Here is a 6,645-nt window from a genome sequence, read left to right as displayed (position 1 = left end):
TACTGCAGTTCACTGCTCTCCTGTCTTTATTTGCATTATTTTGCGGATGAAGTCACGAAATTGACCTGCACTTTCTTTTTTCCACCTTGATGCGTCTCCCGGGGACTACGCATTTCGTGTACGTCTGCTTTCTACGTTGGCTGCTATGTCGACTGATGCATACAGGTTGTCCCAGCTAACTTGGACCAAGATTTAAAAAAAAAGAAGCTAAGCGTTCTTCAGAACTGAAATCGCGTGGATGTTGTTAGGGTTTATCGAAAGTTCGAGTACCATTTTTTTCGCTCGTCCTATCTGAATAATTAGTCAAGATTAACAAATTAACTTTTTAAATATAGCTTGAAACGTTCAGGCGTCAATAGGAAAGTTGTCATCATCATCATCATCATCAGCCTGACTACGCCTACTGCCGGGCAAAGGCCTCTCCATGTCTCTCCAATGAACCCTGTTTTTCGCCAGTTGCGACCACCGTACCCCCGCAAATTTCTTAATCTCATCCGCCCACCTAACTTTCTGCCGCCCCCTGCTACGCTTGCCTCCCCATGGAAATCACTCCGTTACCCTTAAGGACCAGCGGTTATCTTGCCTTCGCATTACATATGTCCTGCCCAAGCCCACTTCTTCCTCTTTATTTCAACTAGGATGTCATTAACCCGCGTTTGTTCTCTCACCCACTCCGCCCGCTTCCTGGGTTGGACAAATATTGTCCAACCCAGGCACTTGCAAGGAGATAGATTTAGCGTGGCCGTTTTTATTCGGGATAAATGAAACCCCGCGGAGTTTGAAAAACACCACGTGAAAGCGCGCTCCGAGTGCCCGAATGCGCCGCCATTGCAGCGCTCTCATTCGTGATTTGTAAAGCATCATTCGCTTTGCACCTTTCGTGCTGCCCAAGACAGAGCTTCGCGTTGTGCTTGGTCCCAGGATAAGCGCCAGCGGGTTCGGGCGGCAGTTGAAAGCGCGGCTCCCGTTTCTGCGGCGATAATTGCGCTCTCACGTTGGCAGAATGCATGCGGAGGAACGATGACAATCTTATGAGTACGAATTTGGGAGCAAGATCCCAACGAGCAATGACGCATATAACAAGCTTGATAATGTCGCGTGAATTACGATGAAAAACGGGAGCCGCGCTTTCTTTCAACTGCCGCCCCAACTCACTGAACCAAGCACAACGCGAAGCTCTGTCTTGGGCAGCACGAAAGGCGCGAAACGAGTTATTTTTTTTACAAAGCACGGATGAGAGCGCTGTAATCGCGGCGCATTCAGGCGCACGTAGCGCGCTGTCACGTGGTATATTTCAAACTCCACGGGCTTCCGTTTTTCCCGAATAAAAACGGCCACGCTGAGTCTATCTCGTTGGAAGTGCCTGGGTTGGACAATATTTGTGGAGCTCCACAACTTTCCTATTGACGACTGAACGTTTCAAGCTATATTTAAAAAGTTAATTTATCCATCTCGACTAGTTATTCCAGCAGGACGAGCGAAAAATGGTACTGTAACTTTAGATAAACCGCAGCAACATCCACGCGATTTCAGTTTTGAAGAACGGTTAGATTTTTTTCAAAATCTTTGTCCAAGTAAGCTGGGACTCCCTGTATATGACTGCCGGATGCTCAATTAAATATGATTCAATTCAATATGCTTAACTTTGCCAGCTTCTACAACCAGGCGTCCGCCATTCCGGAATGATGGAGAGCACAAGTATGCATCAGATTTTTATTTATTGATTTATTTATAGATGTGCAGAGAGTGGCGCGAGAGGTTTACTAGCGTCTAGTCCTTATGTCCCTGAAGATTTGTATTCATCAGTCGCGTTGATTGAATTTTTATCACGGGAGCCTGGAGATAAAGAGGGGGCACAACATATGTAAATGTGGTGTGTTGCTCAAAAGTCCTCGAGCCACAGAGTATGCTTCTGAGCCTTGTAGAGAAATATTTACTACACCCTTGAGGGTTAAAATGTGTGGAGAGTACGAAATATTGTCATCCTCATCCCTAAAAAGCTCCGAAACTTCGTATGCGCAATAAGTGCTGGATCTCTGTTCAAGGAGCCGACCATGTGGTTTAGGGTCTTTTTACCAACCCTGTAAGTATAGAGCGAGCAAAAACAAAATTCCTCAGTCATTGATATTTTATCCTTTTAGTGTCAATGTGTTTCGTGTATGGAATCACTCCCCATATCAAGAATATATCTCTCTCCACAATCCTTTCAAATCATCCCCCCTTTATTTAGTTCACCTTTTCAATCCTTCTACTATATCCCTATTAACTACACCGGCAGCAGATCAGGTATGTATGAATATACGGTAGTTTCCGCAGCCGGCTCACATTTTTCAATCGTTTTAATTAAGCTTTTTCAATAAACCACAGAAACATGCTTCATTCTTAGCACAAATCAACCTGATTGAGTAGTAATGACTGATGAAACTGACGTTAAGTAAAGACGTTTAGCCCACGGCATACGTAAATCAACGTAAAAGCTTGGCGACCTCACTGATGTTTTCCCAGTGGATGGCACTGAATCGCGTGCAAAGCAGAGCGGAGATACAGTAGCAATGCAAGCCTGCTGGCTCGAATCCAGTGGACACTTCGGCGAAGCTACAGACGAGCGTCGGGAAACCCGGACATTCACGACGATATTGTATTTCCTGGCGCCTAATGCAAGCCGGAGTGCAGGCAAGAACCGCCGTCCTCCCTGTACCCGTTGACAACAGGCTTCGCAGGATACAAATAGTATACGTAGTATACAAATGGCGAGGGCACATCAGCTCAGCGTCGACTGTAATTAGCCGAGGCCTCTTCGCTACGCTAATGAGAAACAGATGAGAAACGAGCGTGCGAGAATCGGGCTTCGTTTCCCGGACGACTCCTCCTTTTGCTTCCGGGCAGCAGCCGCAGCAACAGTGACATCAACAAAAACATCCGGGTAGGCAGAAGAGGAACGAAGAGCTGCGACATGCCATTAGGCGATGCCTCTTCGCATATACTTCCCTAGCAGCACAAGTAATAGACGGTAATCACCGCTGAAATATAGAAGAGCCGTCACTAATAATAGATTTAACCTGCCGCCATGTCACAACACTTATGGTTGAAGGCTAATAGAATACAATGGTGCCCAAATACAAAATGAAGTTCCCGATGATATCAAACCTTAACATAATTTTTCGGTCTTGTTGAAAAATATTTTCTTGCCTGTCCAAATCTGTGGGACTAAACACGTTTTTTTGGTTTTGTTCATCAGTAAACTTGTTTCCGCGTTTTCTCTTGCGCGAGCCATATATTTTTCATAGCAGCGAGCTCGCGGCCCAAAGGGCCTTAGTGCGGCACGCTACTGATGCAGCGCGACTCTGTGGAGCCCTGGACTAGGGGCCCAACCTTGCTGAAGAGAAGCCTCAAGTCGCCGGCGCCACGAAAGACGACGGAGGCTTCGAATCCGCGAATTTCTTAAAAGATCTAAATAAAAGTTTTCTACTACTACTACTACTCATAGTTTCTTTTTTTTTTCAGAATATTTCTGTGCTTTACATATTTGAAATGCCGTGATTGTAGTATTTAGCGCCTTTGTACTTGTTGTCTGAATGCCTACCATTTCTTTTGTGAATATTGTATTTGGACCTTTTAATAGCCGAGTTAGCTATGGATCCAATGATGTTTGTATGTATCGATTTCACAAAATGAAAATGAGCGAGAGAGAAAAAATTATTGCAAATGGATGGTTTAACCTGGTCCTCTGTAGGACCGGCTCTTGACAATATGTTTACAATACTTGGCCGCTTACCTGCCCTGTGTGTGTTGAGTAAACGTACAGTCTTTGTCAAAAGTAACCAGGCTGCATAGTTTGCTTCTGGCTTGGATAGTGGAGCCTTTGTGGCTTTCCCAAAGATCAGAAGGTGTTGAAAAGTAAGAAGACCCACAGTCCTTACCTTTAACGACCATATCAGCTTCAGGAAAGCTGTAAGGGCGCCACTGCACGAGCTAGAACTAAACCATGCAGCCTGGTTACTTTTGACAAAGACTGTACATGAGGAAGCGGCACATGTCACCCCCTAGGGGCACATTGTGTGGAAAAGAGCAAGGCTAGAACAGGGGCCTGTTGGTTCTGCGTCATGGTTTTACTTTGCGCTGCTACACAAGAGTATAAACGATGAAGCAAAAAGAAACATACAAGTACATACGAGGTGCGCCTCATATGTACTTGTTTATTTATTGTTTGTTTTCTCTAATGTAATGTTTTCATCAATAAACCGTAGGAATAACCGAGACCCCAGTAATTATTACTGGGGTGTTCGGGAAGTGACTGGAACATTGACCGAAGAAAACCCGTTCAGAACAACCTACTGCTGACGGAGAGAACGGTATTCAGCAATCACTTCAACACATTTTCATCCAGATTATAAGCTTGGAGTTTGTTATAAGTAGGCCATGCGGAAAGACATAAAACGCCTCGCGAAAATTCAAGAAAACGCAGTCAATAACTATCTGCTTATCAATAGCCAGAGCAGAATCATGTGTGAATGCTACCAGCTGCGTAGGGCGTGAAAATCGGCGACTAAATCCGTGCTGTGTGCCGTTGAGAAGAATACGCTTTTGAAGATGTTAAAGTATAGAAGAATAAATTACACGCAGAATTACTTTGCTCGGGATAGTTGCTAGCGACACCGGTCTGTGGTTTTGAACGTTGTTGCATGGTCCACTGTTATGTACAGGCACTACATATGCCAACTTTCTGTGATGGGGTGAAGAAGCATGGTTCAGAGATTGTTTAAATCGCCTAAAAAGATACAAACTTTACACCCCTGAACAGTTCTCGAGAACTGCAGCCAGGATATCATCAGAGCCATCGGCTATGCCCTCTTTTATATCATTTAGCAATCGACCAACAAAAGTTATCGAAAAATATCGCACGCATGCTATCTATTTGGATCAGATACAAAACTTCAATCTATTGTGCATTAGTAGGGACAAATACGGACAAAGCCAACAGGCCACCGGAAGAAAATCAAGCAATTCATTCGCTGAACATTTCGAATACCTTTTGCCCGTACACTTTGAACGCCGCTATTGAGATCGAAACACGCATTGCATTCCCCTTTCCAGTCGTACAACATATAAGCGCAAAAAACCGTACGTTTTTTTTTTTTTTTCATATAGACGGTCAGGCCGGCTGGCAAAGGTGATTATATTCAAGAGAAACTGAAAGGTTAACTTGCCTTCGGAGAAGAAACACCACGCCGATCACCGAATCCTTTCAGACTTGAGGTAATCCTTTGTCACCTCAGAGTACTTTCATCTCCGCTTCCACGAAAGGATGGCTTCAGGGGCAAATGTTTTACCTAGTTTCCGCGAGGTGCCGCTCCGAAATACTTCAACTCAACGAAGAGACGCATCCGACGACTTGCAGCACCTGAAGGAGCACCTCAAATTGTTTACACTTTCACTGCTCACCCGATGAGCGCAGCAGTCGGATAAGCTACCGAAGTAGTTGACTCGTTCTTTCGACTTCGCTATGAAGAAGCGAAGCGAGTCCAGCGGCGAAGAGAGAACCTCTGCTTCATAATCAGCCGTAACACTGGCTTGCGTCTGGTGTCGCGTGCATTCGACCTGCAGCACAAGGAAAACAAAAAGACCAAACACACATTACTCATTTATTCGTAATTATGGACACCAGTTTCTGTTACATACAGTGCAGGAACAGCCCCCTCCCAATGGTCCCCTATGAGCCCTATCCTGCGACACTCGCTCCCATAACATACACTAATTTCTTGCTTGCAATTTCTTTGATATAAGTTTTTTTCCCATTTTGGGGAACATCGGTTATCTCTTGCTTGAATTACATACCTTACCCACTACGATATCCGTTCTGCTAACAATACAGCCGCGCATTACTGGCCACGGCCAAGCCTCAGACCCCACTCCATATCATTCCTGGCAGTGAGGCTGCATTGACTTAACTGGACAGAAGGAAGGAGAAGGGTAAATAAAAAAAAAAACACAAAAAGGATTAAGTAAAGATGGCTCCTGCTTCTAGTATGAGCGAACGTCTCCCACCCGGCGGCCGCTTTTGTGAGAAAGCTGGAGCTCTTCGGTTAAACAAAACCTAACAAGAAAATACAGGCGTCGAGGAGTACGAACAAGGACTTCAGAATGAACTGCAGAGGAGTTTACTTTGACTAGCACGCCAGAATGGTCAACTTTGATTACCGGTGTCGACTCCAAATATTGCAACAAAATTGCCGTAACAAAAATTGGCTGCGGTTTAGCTCAGGTTAAACCTGGAGTGACACGATAGCTACAGCTGGCCGAGTGAACTCGCTCAGTCGAATTGTGAAGTTATTCTTTCGCCGCTCCATTTCGATGGGCGTACCTTCATCTTCGTCCCTCGAAGTGGATTCACTATCTCTGCCCCATCTCCCCTTTTCATTCCTCCCCCACTCGGTTTCGCGGGCGCGCCGCGCCGCCAGCAGCTGCTTCGCACCATGTGACCAACCACGTGACCAGCCACGGCGTCGCCACAGTGAAGGCTCGAAATGATAACGTAACGTAACGTAACGTAACCAGCTGCGGGCTATGACGTCACTCCGCGCATGCGCACAGCTGGCGGAGCGCTGGTGCCACGGCTCAGCGCGCAGCCACGCTGACCTTGCGAAG

General features: G+C 45.7%; 1 long non-coding RNA gene across 1 annotated transcript in view; it reads right to left on the bottom strand.

Annotated features, from left to right (window-relative positions):
• Positions 1 to 5,213: 5,213 nt before the first annotated feature.
• Positions 5,214 to 6,645, bottom strand: part of LOC149365699 (uncharacterized) — a 73,749-nt gene continuing 72,317 nt past the window's right edge. Inside the window, exon 4 of the long non-coding RNA XR_016282727.1 lies at positions 5,214 to 5,598. This is a non-coding gene — a long non-coding RNA (uncharacterized LOC149365699). The remainder of the gene's footprint in view (positions 5,599 to 6,645) is intronic.

This window comes from Amblyomma mixtum, chromosome 1, assembly GCF_055824585.1.
Source record: "Amblyomma mixtum isolate Tamu chromosome 1, ASM5582458v1, whole genome shotgun sequence".
In the NCBI taxonomy this organism is placed as follows: Eukaryota; Metazoa; Arthropoda; class Arachnida; order Ixodida; family Ixodidae; genus Amblyomma; species Amblyomma mixtum.
Note: the sequence above shows the minus strand (reverse complement) of the source record. Positions and strands in the feature narration are given on the sequence as shown.